The sequence below is a fragment of the Balaenoptera physalus genome (assembly GCF_965194825.1).
Source record: "Balaenoptera physalus genome assembly, chromosome: 9".
Lineage (NCBI taxonomy): Eukaryota > Metazoa > Chordata > Mammalia > Artiodactyla > Balaenopteridae > Balaenoptera > Balaenoptera physalus.
The window spans coordinates 70,938,648-70,961,868 of record NC_138888.1 but is presented as its reverse complement, the minus strand read 5'-3'; the positions used below and the strand labels follow the sequence as shown (position 1 = coordinate 70,961,868).

At 41.1% G+C, this 23,221-nt stretch overlaps 1 long non-coding RNA gene across 3 annotated transcripts in view; it reads left to right on the top strand.

Moving 5' to 3' along the window:
• Positions 1-23,221, top strand: part of LOC309666540 — a 444,368-nt gene that overhangs the window by 343,993 nt on the left and 77,154 nt on the right. The gene's annotated exons all lie outside the window — the stretch shown is intronic.

Here is a 23,221-nt window from a genome sequence, read left to right as displayed (position 1 = left end):
ATGTCTAATTCGTCCTACTAGAACTCTGCTTTGTGGAAAATTTCTAGCACAGTGCCTAAAACAGAGTATTTTATAAATATTAGTTTTCTTTTCTTTTCATCAGTCTGAAAAATATATCTGTGCTTTTCAGTAGAATCTTCATTTTATACCCGGTAAAATCATAGAGTTTCTTTTTGGGTTGGAAGCATTGTATTGTCAAAACTAAGCTTTGTCCTTATTTCATAATTAGAGTTATTGACATTTATTTTATTTTTATTTTTATTTTGGGGATGGATTTGGGGAACTGATACATTTAGTGTTGAGCAAGAGAAATCAAGAAAGAGAAATACTCTATGCTGCACCGTTTGAGGCTATATTTTCAGAGTCGGGTTCTCTTATTCTAATGCTACTGAAAACTTGATTGGGGATTTTGTTCTGGATCCAACTTTTCAGGGACAGAGTATCCATCTTTGTTGTTCCCCTAGTTTGGTAGATACATCTGGCCCCGAGTGTCAAGGGTACAAAGGTCTCATTAAAGGTACTAAAATATGTTTGCACACTCCTTCTCAGTATGTGGATGTCAAGCCAGACACTTCACTAGCTACCTAAGGAGCCATTTCATTGTCTGGAGAAGCAACCTAACTTTTCCACACTTTTGCTTTTGATCTGGACAAAAACATATTCTTCTTCTTTTTAAATTTTATTTATTTATTTATTTATTTATTCATTCTATCTATCTATCTATTTATTTATTTATTTATTGGCTGTGTTGGGTCTTCGTTTCTGTGCGAGGGCTTTCTCTAGTTGTGGCAAGTGGGGGCCACTCTTCATCGCGGTGCGCGGGCCTCTCACTGTCGCGGCCTCTCTTGTTGCGCAGCACAGGCTCCAGACGCGCAGGCTCAGTAGTTGTGGCTCACGGGCCTAGTTGCTCCGTGGCATGTGGGATCTTCCCAGACCGGGGCTCGAACCCATGTCCCCTGCATTGGCAGGCAGATTCTCAACCACTGCGCCACCAGGGAAGCCCAGAAACATATTCTTCTTAAGGAAAGGAAGAAAGAAAGCTTGGGCATCACAGTCTGGGTGTGTTGGGGGCTTGCACCATTAAAATAAATAGAAAATCCGGGTCAAGGTTGAGAGAAAGACAAACAGGTTAATTCTTAAGACATGGGACTCTCTGTCCTGGTGATCAAACAATTCTATCATCCACCTTTGGTAGAAATGGCAGAACTAAAGAAAACCTGAAGAAGCCAACCAGATGGGTCACGGGTGCAGTGAAACCAAGGGGGGATGTGGCCAGGCAGAGAAAGGCTTGTCTTCCAGGTATCACTCTATTTGCGCTGAAAGATGTAACGTGACCTTTCAGAGATGCACCTGAGGGACAATTACAAGGAAAGGACACCTGTAGAGAGGAGAGCAGGGATTTCAGAGAGAGAAAAAAAATCAGCTTCCTAGTTTTGCCTCATACTGGATAAAAAAGGTTGGAAGAGGCAGTGAGCAGAGAAAACTGACAAGTGTTGGTGAGTGTGGACCTTTTAGTTCCTTCTCTCTCCAGGTCCCTTTGATTCTCCACATCGACTGTTGTTTTCCAGCTGAACCCTGGGTCCCACTCCAACATTCATAACAACGTTGTTTTCCTTTTTCTATCACTTAACCAGTTCTCCCTAATGTTTTTTTTTTTTTTTAATTTATTTATTTATTTATTTTGGCTGTGTTGGGTCTTCGTTTCTGTGCGAGGGCTTTCTCTAGTTGTGGCAAGTGGGGCCACTCCTCATCGCGGCGCGCGGGCCTCTCACTATCGCTGCCTCTCTTGTTGCGGAGCACAGGCTCCAGACGCGCAGGCTCAGTAATTGTGGCTCACGGGCCTAGTTGCTCCGAGGCATGTGGGATCTTCCCAGACCAGGGCTCGAACCCGTGTCCCCTGCATTGGCAGGCAGATTCTCAACCACTGTGCCACCAGGGAAGCCCTCCTCCCTAATGTTTTTCATAAACACTATGAGGCCAGGGCTTTGTCTCTCTTGTTCTCAGTAACATTGCTGGCATCTGGCAGAGTGACACATATAAGACACTTTACTAATATCCGCTGAATAACTTCATGGTATCACAAACCTCCCTTCCAGTTACCCGCGCAAAGCTAGGGGGTGGTCTCTGATGTGTGTCATTGATTCACACCTTGCTGTATTTTCCTGCTTCCTTCCCACTCCCCTACCCTGGTTTCCAATACCTTCATTACCTCAACCTTGGATTATTGCCATTGCTTTTTAGCTATTCCTCTCCCTTCTGGTCCTTTCTAGCAAATTGATGTTTTATTGCCTTAATAATTTTTCCTAAGCACTATTTTTTTTAACTTATTTTATTTATTTATTTTTGGCTGCGTTGGGTCTTCATTGCTGCGTGCGGGCTTTCTCTAGTTGCGACGAGCGGGGGCTACTCTTCGTTGCGGTGCGCAGGCTTCTTATTGCGGTCGCTTCTCTCGTTGTGGAGCACGGGCTCTATGCGCCCGGGCTTCAGTAGTTGTGGTACTCGGGCTCAGTATTTGCGGCATGCAGGCTTCAGAGCGCAGACTCAGTAGTTGTGGCGCACGGGCTTAGTTGCTCTGCCGCATGTGGGATCTTCCCAGACCAGGGCTTGAACCCGTGTCCCCTGCATTGGCAGGTGGATTCTTAGGCACTGTGCCACCAGGGGAAGCCCCCTAAACACTATTTAAATCATAATACTGTCCTGCACACAGAATGACTCCTCTTCACTTACCTCTTATCATCTAAACTGATCTAACCGCTTAATTGGGCTTACTTCCCTCATTTAATGGGGGAATTAAACGAGATCATCTACAAAAATCCAATCTTGCATTAACACCCACATAGTTCTACTTCTCTTTATGATTTTTTTCAGAAGGAAGAGGTTTGGGACCCTTGAAAGTGTCTGGGTGATCATCTTGAGTGAGAGAATTGGGGCATATGGTCTGATGCACTTCTCTTTAAAAAGGCATGGGTCATTGGGGAATAGGAGAACAGATACAGAAGCATCTGTGGTTTTGACCCAGTGGCCCACTAGAAGAACACAGGAAGCTCCCCAGGGCAGGTGGTGGCCCTGTGGAGGCGGCAGATGGCACTAATAGGCGTGGGTGTCAACAAGCATCTGAGGAAAACCAGCCTGCTTTAGCCTATGGCTGAGAAAGCTAACAAGGATGCAGCTAGCCACTATTTAATTAACAAGGCACACAATTTGAGTGTTGCATTGTAATTTCAAATAGTTATACTTTGCATTTTATAAGTAGGGAGTAAGTAGTCTTCACTCACCCCTATGGTATTGGCTAATAATTTTTAAGTTACAGAAAAGTATACACAAGAATACGAAATAGGTAAAGTTTTCTGTGATATTTATTTTATTTGTTTATTGTTTTTTATTTTATTGGAGTGTAGTTAATTTACAATGTTGTGTTAGTTTTAGGTGTACAGCAAAGTGATTCAGTTAAACATATACATGTATTCATTCTTTTGTAGATTCTTTTCCCATATAGGTTATCACAGACTATTGAGTATAGCTCCCTGTGCTATATAGTGGGTCCTTGTAAGTTATTTATCTTATGTAAGTTTTCTGTGATTTATATTTGAAGTAAATCTGATAGAGCTTTCCTAATGCCGTGCCACATAGTTTCCAGTGAAGGAAAGAGAGCACAGAGGAATTTAGAATCAAAAGGACATTTTGTGGTTCATCCTGAAATATTACCCACTAAAGATGGGAAATATGAGTGGCCACTCTTTAAGTTTCTATATTATAGTGGTCCTCATTTTTGTTTGGTTCATCTTTAGGCCCCTAGAGCTAATTCCATCTGGGGAACTGGGGTTCAGGGACCAAACGTGTCTGGCCTCTACCCAGCAGCACCATATTTCTATGAATTTTTTTCCCTGGAATTGTCCACATGAAGTGTCTATCCCAGACCAAATGGACTTCTAACTGGACCCTCTGTTTCCCTAAACCTAGATGGCAGACTGAACATCAAGGTGATTCAGTGATAGAACCATGGGTTGGGGAATCAGAAAGAAACCTCACAGACCTGCTAAGAGACCAAACATCAACTCTAAACTAGCATTGTCATCTTGCGCAAGTCAGTTATCCCTCATAAGTCTCAAGGCCCTCACTTGTCAAATGTGGACATTAGTTCAGAAAGCCCCAGATCTTGAGGGTTACATGATATAATGTACAGGCAAGTTCTTTACATATTTTAAAGTGGGACATGGCTCTGAGCTGTTATCCCATCTTGTACTGTTCTCTGATTTCATGTATTTCTCCAAGGAAGAGGCCGTAGCTTCTCATTTTGTCTTCCCTGACACATCTTTTGTTCTAGAGATACTGTGGGACAGAGAGCACATTATACAACTAAACTGTCATACGCATCCAGATAGGTGCTAAAACCTAAATTTGGTGTCCCCTCTTAACTCCTCACAGGGCTTGCTGCAGCCATTTGCCACAGCTGAAAAATCTTATTTTGAGAATACATGGCTAAATGGAAATGCTTCGAAAGTAGGACCATTAGGCTGTAGGGAAACTTAGAAAAGACACTTTCTGTCTTTTCAGAAAGTCTAAATGTGGGATTTAGAGCCAGACACACAGCATATACTCTCTTTCATTGGGAGCCTTAGATATTTTGCTTTATTTGGTCACTTGTATACAGCTGCTCAGGACACAGTTCTCTTTAGGGGCAAACACAGCTGAAGGATGTACAATCTTCAGAAGACAGCTGGGAGACAAAACCTTATGAGATTATGTCACCATTTGCCTCTTAATAATTGAGCAACATTATGGTCATCCCTTGTTATACAAGGGGCATTTGTTCCAGGACCTCCATGAACACCAAATCCGCTGATGCTCAAGTCCCTCATGTAAAGTGGAATGGTACAGTCATCCCTCCACATTCACGGATTCAACCAAACATAGATGCAGAACCTGCAGATAAGGAGGGCTAGCTGTATATAATTTGATGTTTGTACACTATCTATTTTTTAACCCATGTAACAGGTTTTTAAGCGTACATTATTGTTGACTGTAGGTACAACGTTGTGTAGCTGATCTCAAGAGCTTATTTTTCTCGCTTAACTGAAACTTAATGCCCATTGATTAGTAACTTCTCATTTCCCCTTTCCTTCAGCCCTGGCAACCACCATTCTACTCTTTGATTCCAGACATTTAACTATTCTTGAAACCTCATATAAGTGGAATCATGCAGTATTCGTCCTTTCATGACTGGTTTATTTCACTTGGCAAAACGTCCTCCAGCTTCATCCACATTGTCACATATTGCAGAATTTCCTTCTTTTGAAAGGCAGGGTAATATTCCATTGTATGTGTACACCACATTTTCTTTATGCATTTATCCATTGATGGATATTTAGGTTGTTACCATATCTTGGTTGTTGTGAATAGAGCTGCAATGAACACAGAAATGCTAATATCTCTTCAAGATCCTGATTTCAATTTTTTTGATAAATATGCAGAAGTGGGATTGCTCTGTCATATGGTAGTTCTATTTTTAATGTCTTGAAGAACTTCCATACTCTTTTTCATACAGCTACACCATTTTGCATGCTCACCAGCAGTTGTATAGTTGACCCTTGAACAACATGGGGGTTGGGAGTGCTAACCCCATTTCCCACCCTGTTAAAAATCCACCTGTAACTTTACAATTGGCCTTTCTATCTGTGGTTTTGCATACGGATTCAACCAACCTCAGATCATGTAGTACTGTAGTACATATTTATTGAAAAAAAAATCTATGTATTAGTGTACCTGCGCAGTTCAAACCTGTGTTGCTCAAGGGTCACCTATATACTATATTTTAATGGCTATTATATTCCCGTGGTTCAAAGGTGCTTTGCCCTTGGCTAACCATCTTCCAGAAGGAGCACCAGAAGTTACCTCTAAATGTGTTTATAACTTCATACTTATAAGCTTCTTCTCTTCCTTTTGCTGTGATAGATAGACTCAGCTAGAACTGCCAAATACAGAGAAAAAACTTCAGCAAGAATGAAGTAATCTGAGTCTCTGACCAAACCTGCTTAATATTAATTAAAAGTGGATGGTCACACAATTTTAAAAGATGAAGTTTTTAAGAGCTCTGAGCATAAGACATCTGATCTTACTCTTTTCTTAAACACCATGGTAGATGGACAATTTTAGCAGAGGGAAGAAAGACTCAAAATGGTAAAACTAGCACTTACCATTTGCAAGGTGCTAGTACTTCTACACCCCCTATATCCATGAACTCAATTCAGTAATTCTCTCAACATCCTTCAAGGTAGGGACAATTATGATCTGTATTTTATGGAAGCTGATTAATGGAGAAGTGAAGAAGCATGCCCACGTCACATAGGCAGTAACTGGCAAAGCTAGACTTTCCACCCAGGGCCTGTCTCTATAGCTGGTGCTCAGAACCACTGCTTTGTCTCCTTTGTAATAGGTGAGCAGATCTGCGATTAAGGCAGTTAGAGGGGCTCTCTGCTCCCATTAGCTTGGGTAACTGAAGACTCCTTTGCAGACTCAGACCCATGTGGCACCTGAGTCAATTCTGAGGAGAGCAAGAAGCCTATTAACAACTCAGCTGCAGTAGGTGAATACAGAATTATTTGTGCTGGCACAGACCCAGTGTCCCTGGAGTGAATCCTGACTGTCCCCTGCCATCAGTCGCAATTTGAGCTTTCCCTAATCTTTGCTCTAGTGGCCTTGGCAGCTGGATGAGGCTTCAGCTCAATTCTCCAACCTGAATTTTATATCCCTGAGACTGGGACCGCTCTGAATTCCAACCAGCTTCTCTGCAGCTCTGGGTTTGGCCTAGCTTTTGCAAGTCTTCTCAGGATGGAAGGTGAGAAAAATCAGATCTTTCTCTCAATGTGCTCAGCCACTGGCTGGGATTCTGCTATGAATAGATTGGAACCAATGTTAGCCTTTAATTATCCTGGCTGCTCACAACCTACCATAGCCATTTGGCCCTGTTGATGGATCAGTTAACTTGCTCTGACAATGTCTTACAGACGAGTGCTAGTATAGGAGGCCCTCCTGTAGCTGAGGTTAGATTTTCCAGTCCACTTCCAAATGCCTGTCCCCCCTCTTTCCTATCAGCTTTTGTCACAGCTTGCCTCATGCTCTGACCTGCTTGAATTAGGATAATTCCCTTTATACAGAACCCCCGGGCAGAGGTACTGTCAGTTCTGTGCAGCTACTCAAGTTCCACAACCAGAATCAGCCTGGAAGACTGTGAAGCCAGAGGTCTTGGATGCCACCTGGTGCCCTCACATTACCCAGATACCCTCACTCTCTCACCCTTTCCTTACCTCTTCTTTCTCATATGTTAGGGCCCAGCTGGTAACATTAGTGATAATGAATTATTCAGGTAAACTGCTCCGAGACAATGCAGAGGGTTATGAAGGACTCAGTGGATAATGCAGCAACAAAAGCATTTTTAAAGTTAGAAAAAAAAATCAAACCAAATGTTTGCAAGGAAACGAACATTAGCAGTATTCCTTTAAATTTATAATATATCTTTTTTGTTCGTTTGTATGTTTTGACCACTTTCATCACCATACAAAGATATTATTGACTATATTCCCCACACTGTACATTTCATATCCATGACTTACTTATTTTGCACCTGGAAGTTTGTGCCTCTTAATCTCCCTCACCTGTTTCCCTCATCCCCTCATCCCCTCTCCTCTGGCAACCACCTCTTTGCTTTCTGTATCTATGACTCTGTTTCTGTTTTGTTATGTTTGTTCATTTGTTTCGTTTTTTAGATTCCACATTCCAGTGAAATCATGTGGTATTTCTCTCTGACTTATTTCATTCAGCATAATACCCACTAAGTCCATCCATGTTGTTGCAAATGGCAAGACTTCATTCTTTTTTTGGCTGAGTAGTAGTCCATTTTATATATATAATATATAAATATACATTTCACATCTTTATCCATTCATTTATCGATGGACACTTGGGTTGTTTCCATATCTTGGCTATTGTGAATAATGCTGCAATGAACATAAGGGTGCATATATCTTTTCGATAAATATTCTTTTGGATTTTCTTTGGATAAATACCCAGAAGTGGAATTGCAGGAACATATGGTTGTTCTATTTTCAATTTTTTGAGGAAACTGCATACTGTTTTCCATAGCGGTTGCACCAATTTACATCCCCACCAACAGTGCATGACGATTCCCTTTTCTCCACATCCTCACCAATGCTTGTTATTTCTTGCCATTTTGGCGTGGTTTGTTATGCACCAAAGCTGATGGATGGATACATGTTATCTCATTTGATCCCCATGATTGCCCTACAGTGAGAACAGGGCTAAGATGCTTAACTTGTAAGTGGCAGAGCCAGGAACAGGACCTGGGTAGCTCTCAACTCCTATGCACCTGCGTTCTCCAACGCACCCCCTCTGCTTCTCAGTTGGCCCGAAGAGTATCTGATGAGATCGAATGGAATAGTGAAACACTCGATTGGAAAGAGCCTTAGGGATAACCTGTACTCCTCTCTTATCGCACACTTGAGGCATCTGAGGCCTGGGAGGGTTTGCCTAGGTTCTTAAAGCTCGGAAGGTACATAGCAGGGATGCTGTCCCCAAGTTTTCTCACTCTCCTTCTCATGCTCTCTGCTTCATGAACCTCTCTACTCCACCTTCAGGCCCCCCAAAATTCACTGTCTTAAAGCGAGATAGTGATAGTAAGGTGGTATTGTGGTGGGGACATTTTCGGTTTATGACAAGCACGAGTATGTGTTTGTGTGTTTGGTGTGGGCTGCTGCTTTTAGAACTCTGAAGTTAACAAGAGGTAGCCAGCTGCCTCTTCGCCTGCCTAAAGTTTACCTTCAGCAGTGGGTTCCCCTTCTCAGAGAGAGCAGATGGCCTCCTTCTAGAAGCACATTACTGGTAACAGTTTCTCCCTATTGTTTAGCAGTAGCGCTGCCTGAAAGCCTGGTGTGAAGGAACCTCTGGAGAAGAGGTACCTCTGTCCAGAAAAGGAAAGGGAAATAGACCCTGATTTTAGACAAGTTACACACAGGGGCATACAGAGAGCAGAACTTAATTCTACTGTGGCCTCCTGGGCAGAGGGCTGCCACTTCTACATCTTTATTTATTTATTTATTTATTTGTTTTAATTTTTATTTATTTATGGCTGTGTTGGGTCTTCGTTTCTGTGCGAGGGCTTTCTCTAGTTGTGGCAAGCGGGGGCCACTCTTCATCGCGGTGCGCGGGCCTTTCACTATCGCGGCCTCTCTTGTTGCGGAGCACAGGCTCCAGACGCGCAGGCTCAGTAGTTGTGGCTCACAGGCCCAGTTGCTCCGCGGCATGTGGGATCTTCCCAGACCAGGGCTCGAACCCGTGTCCCCTGCATCGGCAGGCAGACTCTCAACCACTGCGCCACCAGGGAAGCCCTACATCTTTATTTCTTTTCATCCCCATAAAGACCTTTCTTTGCCAATCTGTATGTATTCAAACAGCCATCCACCAACCTTTGGGGTGCAAGTGAAGCACCTCAACCTTACCCCCGCCTTGCCCCAAGCCTGAACAGAGGCCTGAAAATGGAGGGTACCATTATGAACCAGCATTTTTCCTCTGTTAGTGTTGATTTGCAGCCCTTCCCTTTCAGGTCTACTACTTTAGGTATATTGTTTCTATTCTGTGAAATGTCTCCCTTTAGAGAATTGTTTCTAAGAAGGTAATTAGATAGGCAGACAGAAATAGGATGTGCAGTAATGAGAGTAGGCTGTATGGTCTGGGAAGATTTTCCATGCCTGTAATGGGGAGAGGGCAAAAGCAAGATTCCTTGTGTTTAGTAAAGTGGCAGGTACAATTGTCTCTTTTCCCTTATCAAATTACAACCCTCTTGTTATTCCATTTCCTGACTTTGAATCCTTCCCTTTGTAAAGTTATATACTAACTGGAGAAATGGAACACCTTATCATTGCCATACATAGATATGTATATATATAATATATATATATATATTTTTTTTTTAATAAGAAAATAGGGGAAATGTACTTGAATCTTAATCACTTGTCTTTTTTCTAGAGCATTTCTTTTGTGGTTTTCCTTTCTGAGTCTTAGGTGGCTTATCTGTGTATCAGAAGCATAGCGAGAGGGAGAAGGGGAAGAGCAAGGCCATGGCCCTGGGGATTCAGGCAGCAAGATAAAGGCTCCTTTCCTCCCCCCACTGAGGGCGGAAACAGGAAGTGATGGGAATGGCCTGACTTTAGCCCTACAGAGAGCTTTATTTTATTTATTTATTTATTGATTGATAGTAGCCTTGGACTTCAGTGTGATCAATAGTGATATGTGCGTGGAGAAACAAACAAAATGGGGATGAATTAACAGAAGTATAGTCTCTACAGCAGCCTTTAAATCATTTGATTGTAAGAGGGGAATTCTTTTAAATAATTTAAAAAGAGGAATAACAAAAAATGGCATTATGCACACTTCTTAGACAAGATACCACTAATTTGGCTAAATATTAGATAAGGGGAGCTGACAGCCCCAGGGAAAATTCAAGTGACTGGTTTCATACAAGTCTTCTATATATATGTGGGCAATAGCTCTCATTGTCATATTAGGAAAACTGAGAAGAGAAAGTAGATGTAATTATCTATTCTTTTCACTGTGTTGCTCAGAATCCTTGAGTAGCTTCTGAGTTTTACTCTAGATATCCAATGAAAACTTCTAACCCTGGCCTCCAAAACTGCACACCAGGCATGCCTTGCTTGTCTGCTCTCATCTCCAGCATCCAGCAGGAACCCTCTTCTGCAGCACAAGCAACCTCCCTGTAGGATCCTGAGGTCAGATTTTCCATTCTCCCTATTCATTAGGTTCATACTCTGAGCAGGTGCTCAGCCAGCCCTAGAGATTTTGGTCGGGTTCCTTGCACACACTGGAGTCTCCAGATTTCTCATCTTGTCTGCTCTTACCCAGGATCAGGTTAGTGTTTTTGTTTGTTTGTTTATTTTTTTTCTTTTGGCTGCACTGCACGGCATGTGGATCTTGCAGGACCAGGGATCAAACCCCCGCCCCCTGCAGTGGAAGTGCAGAGTCTTATTTTTTTTTTTTAACATCATTATTTTCTTTATTTTTAAATCAGGTTAAAAAAATTTTTTTTTCTATTTAGTTGTATGAATTTCATACGTATTTTAGAATGCTAACCCCTTATCAGATATAAGACTTGTAAATATTTTCTCCCATTTCACAGGTTATTTTTCTTTATTCATTCATATGGCTTTGAGTTACTGTCTAGTGTCCTTTCATTTCAATCTGCAGGGCTCCCTTTAGCATTTCTTGCAGGGCAGGTCTAGTGGTAATTAGTTCCCTCAACTTTTGTTTCTCTAGGAATGTCTTAATTTCCTCCTCACTCTTGAAGGACAGTTTTGCTGGACATAGGATTTTTGGTTGCCATTTTGAGTATATCATCTCACTACCTTCTGCTCTCCAAATTTTCTAATGAGAAATATGCAGATAATTTTATCGAGGATCCTTTGTATGTGATGAGATGCTTTTCTCTTGCCACTTTCAAATTCTCCCTTTGTCTTTGTCTTTCAGTGGTTTGATTACAGTGTGTCTCAGTTGGGTCTTTTGAGTTCATCCTACTTGAGGTTCATTGAACTTCTTCAATATTTATATTCATGTTTTTCATGAAACTTTGGAAGTTTTAGGCCATTATTTCTTCCGATAATCTCTCTACTTTTCTTTCTCCCTTATCCTTCTGGGAGTCTTATAATGTATATGTTGGTCTGCTTGATGGTGTCCCACAGGTCCCTTAAGCTCTGTTCACTTTTCTGTAATCATATTTATTTCTGTTTCTCAGCCTTGATAATTTCAACTGTCCTATCTTCAAGTTCACTGATTCTTCTACCTGCTCACAGCTTCCTAAAAGGAATCTTTTATTATAATGCTCAATTGATTTAAAAAAAAATTCTAGTCTACAAGACGATTACCCTCACTACCTTGTTGACTGTTCCTCATTCCCAGGTCCACAACTTCATAGTTCAAAATATGGTCAAGGCATGTACTAATCCTTTCTTGTAAAGACTGTGGTGTCTTTCAGCAGCCCTTCTTTTACCCTTTCTCCAGAACCAACTTTTTAAAAACTTACATTCCCATCTTGTGTCTTCTTACCCCATTTAACCTGTTACAATTCCTGCTTTCCAGTAATTATTAAAAAATAAAACCTTACATTGAATCACTTTTTGTTATGTTATCTTACTACTTACAGGAGCCCCATTTGACAGGGAGCTTGCAAGTAAAATAAAATATCCCTGGTGAATTGAGCTGTATATGGAAACTGTGGTGAAAATTCAGATATCTGGGTTTTGAAGGTGTCCTTTTCTCACTCTACCTGACAATTCTACATCTAAATGACCACATATCACTGCTCCCAAGATATAAAATCTGAGCCTTGACCTAGAAAGATGCTGAAGAGTGTGAAGTATCATTTTTCTCCACTCTGATATCTCTATTTAGCCTCCATATCTTCCTATGCTCTACAGAAAATGTACTACAATATAAACAGCATTCAGTTGGACAGCCCAAAGTTGCTGCTATTTTTTCCCTATATGCTAGGCAGTACAGAAGGATGTAAAGCAAAGTTAGTCTCCCTGTGGTCCTGAATTATGTATCTTTGAACAGTGCAGAACTGAAAACCCCATTTTTGAAATTAGTCTGCCTGGATATTCCTCTCTGATCTTGAGATAAGGGCAGGGGACTGACCTTGGCAATCCAGTTGGAAGAGAAAAGTATTGCTATGACTTCTACCACCAGTGTGAAAAAGGCAGGTTTTATCTGCTACCTGATTGTTTATGGTGCTACCACCTTTAGCCAGCTACTTATTTAAAACTTTATAACCTATATTTTTTAAAGTATTAAAGACTATTTATAATGTAAAACACTCATGTACACTTTTTAAAAATTGAAGTACAGTTGACTTTCTGCAGAATAGTTTTAGTAAAAAAGGCAAACAGTACAAATTGGTACAGTGATTAAAGGCAATTTGATCAAATCTTGATCAAAATTTTAAATGTGCATTTTTTTGACCCAGAAATTCTACTTCTGGAAATTGAGCCTACAGTAATACTGGCACAGTTGGAATGGATTTATGTTCAAGGATGTTTATTGGAGCATTATTCACAATAACAAAAAACTAATGTGTGTATATTAAGTGGACACACATAGGTGAATAGTTAAATAATATGACACAGCCAATTAAAGAATGAGGTAGATCTGTACTACCAATAAAGAAGATTGTCTATTATTTACTGATTGGAGGAGACAGCAAATTGCAAAACTGTATTTATAGGATGACTTAGCTCTCTTTGGACTATCTGAGGTATGCAGATGTTCTGGGATATTGGCTGAGAAAAGAGACTCAAATGTTTTAGATCCTGGAGGGAGTTAGGGGCAGGGTTGGTATTATGCAGTGAAAATTAAGGAGATTGAGCCTGTCGTGAAGGCTTTCAGCATTTTCTTTACTTAGTCAGTGAGTATATAATAAATATAAAAAATCTAAATAGGCTCTATAATAAAGACATAACAACAGATAGTATAATAAAGAGTCTGACTCCATTTTTGACTCTTGATGGCCGATAATGTTCAAGCCCCATCTCCACCTTCCCCTTCTGCCCCACATCTGGGTAAGCCAATATGAGAGCCAGTGTGCTCCCTTTCATAGCATGGGTGAAAGTTCAAATCATGCAAGCCCCAGCCTGCACCTCTGCACATTATAAAAACCAAGACTACCAGCTCCCATTCTCTCTCAAGCTGCTCAAGCCGTTTTCAGAACAGCTCGAGTGCCTGTCCTGCTCTCCCCAGAAAGTGTTTGAGAAATGAATCTCTTGTTACCTTCTTGGAGTGCGTGTGGGCTCATCAGTCTTGACAATGGAGCCAAGTTTGGATAGGGATCCATCCTACTTCTGCGGAGCAACTATGACACATGGCCGTGCTCTTACTGGAAAGGCTTGTCCCCCTCATTCCTCCTTGCTTGTCCAATTGTGTGGTCTGATGATTGTGCCTTGATCACAGTCATCTACAGATTACATGTAGGTGTGTCTCCTCGGTGAGATCTTCACTGGTTGGTGTCCTGTTGATAATAGTAATTTTTCTATAGAAAAATTACTATTACATAGCTGATGTTGTAATAATTTGAAAAATATCAAAACATTGCTTTTGGAAAACAATACACCTATTTGTAATGCTTGTTGTTTTTGTGGCTTTGAGATGCTAGTACATTATTTTTCTCCATCCTGATGCTTCTCTCCTTTCATGATCCTTCACTTCTGCTGAACGGTCTTTGTCCAAAAATAACAATAGGAATGCTCAATACAAATTTAAAAAATTTTTTATTGTATTTTACATGTAAATGATTTACAAACGTATTATTAATTCTTTCCCCAAAAGCTAATAGAAGAGATTTTATTATTACATCTTGTAGATGAAGAAACTAAGCCCCACATGTTACACAGATGAGTAAATTTTAACTCCATTGCTCGTTCCATTTTTTCATGCTAAATCCTTTGCTTGGTCCTTCAGAATCTTTTCCATGCTGTGGTCAATCTGAAACATCCAGCACATCAGATAATGTGTTATCCCTCATGCCCCAAATTTGCATATTTCGCAGGAATATTGATATCTTTACGTAAAAGAAATGATTAGCAATAAGATTTCTAGACCACTTGCATAGTAATGTCATTTCCAGTTATAACTGAGTGGAAGAAGTCTCCTTAGCCCCAGCATTTAAAATTGAGTTATTCCTGAGATTGTAAATAAAAGGCTAAATGTGGTCTGTCCACCTTCAGGGTGCACTATTAACTGCAGAGAGAGGTCACAGGTAAAGTCACAGAAGGCCAGTGCTAGGAGAGACCTTAACAGCCATCCAGCCCAGAGCCTCACCTAGGGTCAAGGAAGATGAGGCTGGAGGTGGGGCTTGGGGGTGGGATGGAGAGCCTGCCCAGATCCTGTGATTAGCTGGCAGGAGAGTTGAGGCTAGGGCCTGAGTCTCCCTTCGTATGTTTCATCAGAAGACTCTCAACTGACACATTTGTACCTAAATCCAGAACAAATTTTCTACCCTGTGAGGTGCTTGTACAAATAGAATTTCAGAATAATAAGGATGCTAATAAAAACCAGTGCCTGCCAAGAAGAGCTAACCTAACATTACTACTGATACATATGTACATTATCCTAAAAAGGTACATTCCTCAGCAAGGTGAAAAGGATTTGCACATGACAGAGTTCAAACAGGTTCATTGTCTGAACAAGAACATAGTGCACTATTTTGAGTCTTGCCTGTGGGCAGGATGCATATTTCAATTAGTCAATCAGCAAGTGATCACTGTATGTGCCCAGCACTCTGCAAGGCCTCATGCAGGATGCCAAGAAGGTTTCCTGCCTATGGGGAGCTTCTAATGTAGTTGGGAGGCCCAATTAACACCCACAGAATAATTAGGAACAATTAAATACAACACTGAAAATTATCGACCCAGAGTTCAACAGATGAAATCTGGATGTTGAGACCTCTCCCACCGCCTTCCCCCGCCATCAGTACAATCGCAACTTCAGCTGGATGTGATCAATAAGCAAAATGGGGAAATGTCAGCAGCTCTTGCACAGGTAGGATGGTGTTGTATGGGAACAATTCTTGGCACAGTGGGATAAGATCCCTGATGTAAACTCAGAACTAACTCTTTGCTCAGCCCAGCCTTATATGTTTTAGCCATTCTGTGTTCCCTTGAACTTCTGGCCCACCCTGATAACCAAGGCCTGAGCTCTTTTGCCACATTCAAGGTCAACCTTTTAAAGAGTTTGAACTTGTTCTGTCTCGAACTCTGCATCTTGCTTGGTTCTGCAGAGCCCTGGCCTTTCACCTCTTCTCCCGACTGGACCTCTGACTTGCCCTTCTGCTGGAGTCTCAGTACTATTCCTCTGGTACTAATGGTGGCCATTTTAGTGGATATATTTTATATCCACCCATTGTTTTAGGTTACCTCTCCACTGAGGGTAACATCTGACCCAGTCAAGCCTCTAGCCTGTCACAAAAATGCTTACCTGTGGGGCTGGGATTTCCTTGCAAAAGGCATCTGAACTATTCATTCAATCCTTCCTTTTTTAAATTTTCAATCATTTGCTGAGAAATTACTAAACTGGGCACTGTGCTAGTTGTCAGAGTTACAGAAACATTGAAACATGGTCCCTTCCGCAAGGAGTCAGTTCTCGGTCTAGTGTGGGAGACAGATAAGAATATAAGAAAGTTCAATGTCCTGAGTTAAAGTTTTGAGAGATATAATCGCAGGGCACTTTGCAAATACAGCTGTGGAATGTTGATCCATACTGAGAGCATGTGTGTTGGGGGAGTGACAGTAGGATGAGGTCTCAGGAAAGGTTTCTGAGCAGAGCTAACTAACAAATAATACCTGCTGAAATTTTTGAGCAGCCATGAAGATTACTGTCTTCTTACAAGGGGCTGGAAGATCCACACACATTTTTGTATTTGGGAATGAGTCATTTCAGTCCCTTGTCATCTCAGTTGAATTGCTTGTGAGTAGGTGCAGGGTTAATAGCCATGCCTCTATTAAATGTTAGCAAGAGGAATACATTTATGAAAAATGCCTAGCATTTTGCTGGAATTGTCTCAGAAACCACCAAAGTGTGCTGATTCCTACCTGAGCCAGCACCTGTGGGGAAGCAAAATAGGATCTGAAGAGATGCAGATGTGGCGAACTTGTGTACTTCTTTTCTAAAGACGTAATTAATGCATGTGGCACAACATTCAAAAAAAAGGTGGTATGGTATGAAGGGAGTCTAATTCCTTCCCTGGCCTCCCATTCCCTAGTACTCTCTTTGGAGGCAGTCCATGTTACCAGTTTCTTATGCACCCAAAGATGGTCTATGCATTTAGAAGTGTGTATGCGTGTATGTATATATATATTCATATTTATATTCGTATATCTTATATTCATATATATTCATATTTCCCCACATATAATAATTGTAGCACACCATTCTGTGCCTTGCTTTTTCTCACTTTATTACCTCATCAAATATTTGTTGCAAGTCTAATGTGTGCTATACATTGTTTTATGCGTTAGGAATACAACAGTAAGCAAAAGAAAAATCCATGTCCTCAGGAAGCTTATATTTCAAAATATCTTTCCATATCACTACATTTGTTCCTGCTTCTTTATAATAGTTTCATAATCTATTTTTGCATGGATGTGCCATAATTTATTTAACCAGACCTTTATTTGTGGATACTTAGTTTGTTTCTAATCTCCTATCTAGTGGCTATCCTTGTATATAGAGTGCCTGGAAGAGAGCTTTCTATAGAGTAGGCACTCATTTGTTGAATGAATGGATAAATCCTTTCACACATGTAGGGGTATATTTGGGGATAAATGACTAGAGGTTGAATCCATAAGTCAAAGGGTACGTGCATTTTAAATTTCAAAAGATATTGCTAAATTTTCTCAATTTATGTTTGAAGCAATTTATACTCTCACCAGCAATATATACGAGTGAAGTCCTGTTTCTCCTTACCACCATATGTCAGTCTGATGAGTTAAAATGCTATGCCGTTTAATTTTAATTTGTATTGCCCAGAATGAAACTAAGCATCTTTTCTTATGCTGAGAGGTCATTTGCTTTTTTTCTGTGACCCATCTATTCACACCCTCTACTCTTCTACTGCATCGATGGTCTTCTACTTATTGATTGTAGAGCTCATTATATATCAAAAAAAATTCCTTTGCTGTGATATGAGTTGCAAATATTTTTCTCAGTCTATTAGTCTTCTTTTGATTCTGCCTATGAATTTTTGCAATGTTGTATACATTTTCTTTATTTTTCTGTAACTGAATTTACATAAAATTCAATCGTTTGTTTCATGGCTTTTACCTTTTGTGTTAAGAAAGATCTTCTTCCCTCTGAAAAATTTTTTAAATTCTATGATTTCTTCTTGCACTTTTATGCTTTTATTTTTTACAGTTAAATCTTTGATACATATGAAATTTAGTGTGAACATGTGAAGTAGGGATCTCATTTTTTTCAGATGGTTATCCCATCCCATTTCCCAATAACATTTATTGAGTTGTCTATCTTTTATTTCCCGATATGAAAACATCACTATTATCATTTTTATCACATATCTTCTTAACAAAATATTGTAATATTTTCATCTTTTTTTAAGATTTTTCAGTCTGCTCTACTAAGCTGAGATTCAGTTGAGCTTTAATCTGGCTGCCTGTAAAAGAAAACCCAAATAATAGTTGTTTAAACAAGACAGGATTTTATTTCTCTCTCACGTAACATGAAGGTTGGAGGAAGCATTCAGCACTGTAGCAGTGGTGGTACAATATTATAAATATACCAAATTCTCTCCATCATTCTGCTGTGAAAACTTTCGTGCTGGCTTCCAGCCTCAAGTGCCTCATGGTGACAGTATGGCTACTGTAGTTCCAGCAATCATATATAAATTTTAAGCAGGGTACAGCCACTGTGGAGACAGTATGGAGGTTCTTCAAAAAACTAAAAACAGAACTACATATGATCCCCTTTTGATCCCACAACTCCAATCCTGGGTATACATCTAAAAAAAAAAAAAAGAAAACATAATTCAAAAAAGATACATGCATCCCAATGTCACAGCAGCATTATTTACAATAGCCAAGATATGGGAGCAACCTAAGTGGGATGAAGAAGGTGCAGCATTATATATACACAACACACACACACACACACACCACACACACATATATACACAATGGAATACTACTCAGCCAAAGAAAAGAATAAAAATTTGCCATTTGCAACAACATGGATGGACTTGGAGGACATTATGCTTAGTGAAATAAGTCAGACAGAGAAAGATAAATACTGTATGTTATCACTTATATGTGGAACCTATAAAATGAAACAAACTAGTGAATATAACAAAAAAGAAACATACTCACAGATAAAGGGAACGAACTACTGGTTACCAGTGGGGAGATGAAGGGCGGAGGGGCAAGGTACAAGTAGGGGGTTAAGAGGTACAAACTACTATGTATAAAATAAGTAAGCTGCAAGGATATATTGTACACATTGTACATTAGCATTCTCACCTTGGCATCTGGATAAATCAGTAGTTGGGATGAGAACTAGAAGTCAGAGGATGGGCTTAGCAAAACAGCATCTCGATGCCTCCGCCCGCCCTCTCCTCTCCTCATTGCATCCTCAGCCATGCGCTCAGTCTGTTTTTCTTCCCCTTACTCCTTATTCATGCATTCATTCCAAAAATAACCACTGAACACTTACTGCATGCCCAGCAATGTGCTAGCTTCTAAGGATACAGCAGAGAGCAAGACAAAAGGTCTACCTTTGTGGAGATTAGTAGTAAGCAGAGAAGACACGCTGTTAACTAACCAAATTACAATGAAGTGTCTAACTGTGTCTACCCCATCTCACTGTCATTCACCTCCAAAGTCTACATCTTTTCCCCCCTCTCTGGGCATATGGAAACTAGGGGTGAGGGAGTAGACAAGGAACAGAGGAGGTGACACTTTTCCTATGTTCTCTGAACCTTGTACTTTTGGGGGTAGAGTACTCACTTTTCAATTTAATGTTAAAGATTTTTTTTTATTTCCAGACTTAAGTTACAATTCACATCATAGTGTCATCTTACAAATTGTATAGCATTTTAGAGTTTGCAAAGTCCTTTTACAGTCATTACCACCTTAGACTCAAAACAATACTGTGAGATGAATTATCCATTTTATGGAGGAGAAAACCAAGGCTCCTGGAAGCTAAGCTATTTGTATCATTAGTGGTAGAGCTGAAACTTGAACTCTTCTGTCTGATTTATAATGGTTAGGGCATATTCTAGATTTAAACCTGACTTTGCCTCAGTGATGCTTCATAGACCACCTATTGCTCTAGGAAAATGTTAACAATCATAGCTTGTGTTACTTTAGTAAATCATTACACAGACAGTGATTATATTTTATCTTGGCTGTTTTCAGGAATTACACTGCAGGTGGCACACCAAAATATGCAAACACAGGGATGCGTTTGCCAAGTGGTTTCCTAGAAGCTGCCTGTTTTTGATTCCCTTGCAACACTAGTAGTGGCTGGAGGTCAGCAAGAGGGGGCAGGACAGGAGACTATTAGGAGACTGCAGGAGCGAGGGCCCTAACATACCTGCACCACTCAGAGTTCCATGACATCAGGTGGGTTAAATCTGGGAGATGGTAAGAAAAGGTGTCAAGAATCCCAGGGCTCGTTACAGTGAGAGTTAACCAGCAGGAGGACAAAAACCAACAAGACTGGGCCTCAGTCTGGCTTCGTGGGCCTGTGACCTGTGCAGTCCCTTGAGGAATAGTGCTTAAAAGGGACCTGTGATCAAGAGAGCCCCAAACTGGGTTTAACCTTCTGCTGTTGCTATCTTGAAATTCTTGATAATTACATCTTTATACATTTAGTACAATGGGGCGATGAAAGATGCAGAGGAAGGAGATATGTGAAATATGCTTGTGGTCAGTCATTTCCCTCCTCACTTGCTTATAGCACTCACCATGGCCTGTGAGCACAAGATGCCTGTGGGCACAGGGTGTCTCTGAAAACAGGGTGTCCATTAGCACAGGATGCCAAAACACTGGATGCCCTTGAGCACAGGGCACCCTGTGAGCACAGGATACAATGAGCAGAGGGTGCCCACGAACACAGGATTCTACGAGCCCAGGGTGCCCATGAGTACAGGGTGCTATCAGCACAGGGTACCCATGATTAGACGGTGCATGGGAGATCAGTGAGACTCAAGGCGGGGACAAGGTAAGCGTGTTACATCTAGGATGGATTGAGAGGAGATGGTGACAATCCTGATAATCCATGCTTTCCATTCTAACCAGAACTTGCTTCAAGCACAGAAAGAAGGCAGTAGCGTCCTAAGAAACACAAAGACCAAGGATCTCTATCACCTTCTTTCCCACTCCTGTACCTCCCTGCATTAGCCAACCACTTATGCTGAAATGATGGCATAGAAGGAAAGGGAAAGATGGGGTAACCCAGAGTTTCTTCTCATTTCGCTCCTTCCTTTCTCATCAGCAAGCCAAAAAGATAGTTAGATCATATATGCATATATAAACAAGTGAAAGAAAAACAGGTGATTTTGTTTTTTTTGTTTTTGTTTTTTTTTTTAAATACTAGGTTTTTTTTAAAATATTTTATTTATTTATTTAATATTTATTTTTGGCTGTGTTGGGTCTTTGTTTCTGTGCGAGGGCTTCCTCTAGTTGCGGCAAGTGGGGACCACTCTTCATCGCGGTGCACGGGCCTCTTCACTATCGCAGCCTCTCTTGTTGCGGAGCACAGGCTCCAGACGCGCAGGCTCAGTAGTTGTGGCTCACAGGCCCAGTTGCTCCGTGGCATGTGGGATCTTCCCAGACCAGGGCTCGAACCCGTGTCCCCTGCATTAGCAGGCAGATTCTCAACCACTGTGCCACCAGGGAAGCCCGGTGATTTTGTTTTGTGCAGTTTTTCCCACTCTTCTGGTTAGAAAAACATACATATGCTTGTACCAGTTCTGATATACAAATCGTGTAATTTTGGTGATGCTGCATATGAAGTAAGTGCTCTTGTATTTTCATTTAAAACTGGCGTTGCACAATATCAAGATGAATGGTCAAATTCAGGCTATAAATTAAAATTTAAAATGTTTTAAATTTATAATAATATTAAATACTAAATTTTAAAAAATTCTATGACGAGTGAAGAGAGAAGCCATGGAAGAAAGACAAAGTTTGTATATAAGCACTTTTAAAGCATGTTTTCTCCTGCTTTTGGAATAAGGTTCCTGCATTTTCACTTTGCACTGGGCTCCACAAATGATGTAGCCAGGCCTGGTCCTCCCACACAGGGTAGAGAAATCTTCAGCACCCTGGAAGGCCTGAAAAGATCAGGGAGAGCTCAAGAGTCAGTGATTTTGTGTTTGGGTCAAACTAGAGGATATTCATTAAAGGAGGCCCAGGCAAGTGCATCTGGGGCCTGGGGGACAGTCAAGTCACCTTGATACAGACCCTAACTGGCCGCAGAGGCGTGTAGTACCCAATGAGGCTTCCTAGTCATTTTCGGCCTTTGGGTGGCTTCTGTGAGCACCCTGGAGGGAACGGGCCCAGGAAGAGGAAACGGCGGCTGCTAGCAGCTCCAAGAACCAGGTGGCTGTGAGGTGCAGTGTCTGAGTCGAGGTGTTTCTGACAACCTGTCAACTTCTCGTACTAAACATCATTGCTACACTTGAGCGCCGAACACTTGAGGTCAGCCAAATCATGTTTTGTGAGTTTTCAAGTAGCCCAGGGAAACAGTTCTCCTTGTACCAGATGTCGAAGCAATAAAACATCATGAAAGCTTTGGCTCTGCCGACCCCAGGGTACATGAGTGCAGTGAGACAGGAAAGCAAAGCTGTTGCTGGAGATTGGATCTGAACCGCCAACCCCAGGGTACATGGGTGCAGTGAGACAGGAAAGCAAAGCTGTTGCTGGAGATTGGATCTGAACCCCATGTGGGCAGCAGCTGGCAAGCATGAACGCTAAATGCATCTAAACCTCACAGTTCTCTCTGTTTGCATCTGGCAAGTAGGGCGAAACTCATAGGCTTTCCCGGACAGAATGCTCCTTGCTTCCCACCCTCAGCTTCTGACTTGGAGCCTGTCCCCATGGACACTTTCCCTCCTTCCTTCGTGCTGTCACATCACCGACAGGGAGAGGGGTGTATATCCATGCAAAACCAACCGTTATGGCAAACTGTCCTTAACATCTTTCATTTGCCTCTTGTTGAGCTTCACTAACAATGCTAACAGCCTACGATAATAAATACACACCATATAAGGATTTTCGCCGAATTTAAATAACGACTCAAGAAGTCTCAGAACTTCTTCTCCCCACCCTTATTTGTACCCACACGTTGGATACTCCTTTGGGAAGATACACTCTTTTTAAACCTTGGGAGTAACCAAGGCAATAGTGTGCTGAATAGGAAATACACTGCATTTAGTATCAGAACTTGCCACTAGGGCACCTGAAAAAGTTATTTTACATCAGTGAGCCTCCTCTATCAAATGGGGAAAGAAGTTCCCTTCCTCTGTAGATTGTGTGGGTATGGCTTTGTTAGTGGTGGGGTCTATGCAAGTGTTAGTTATCGTTATTACAGTTGGTACTTAAGTTTCTGTTGAATTGTTGAATCTTCAAGGAAA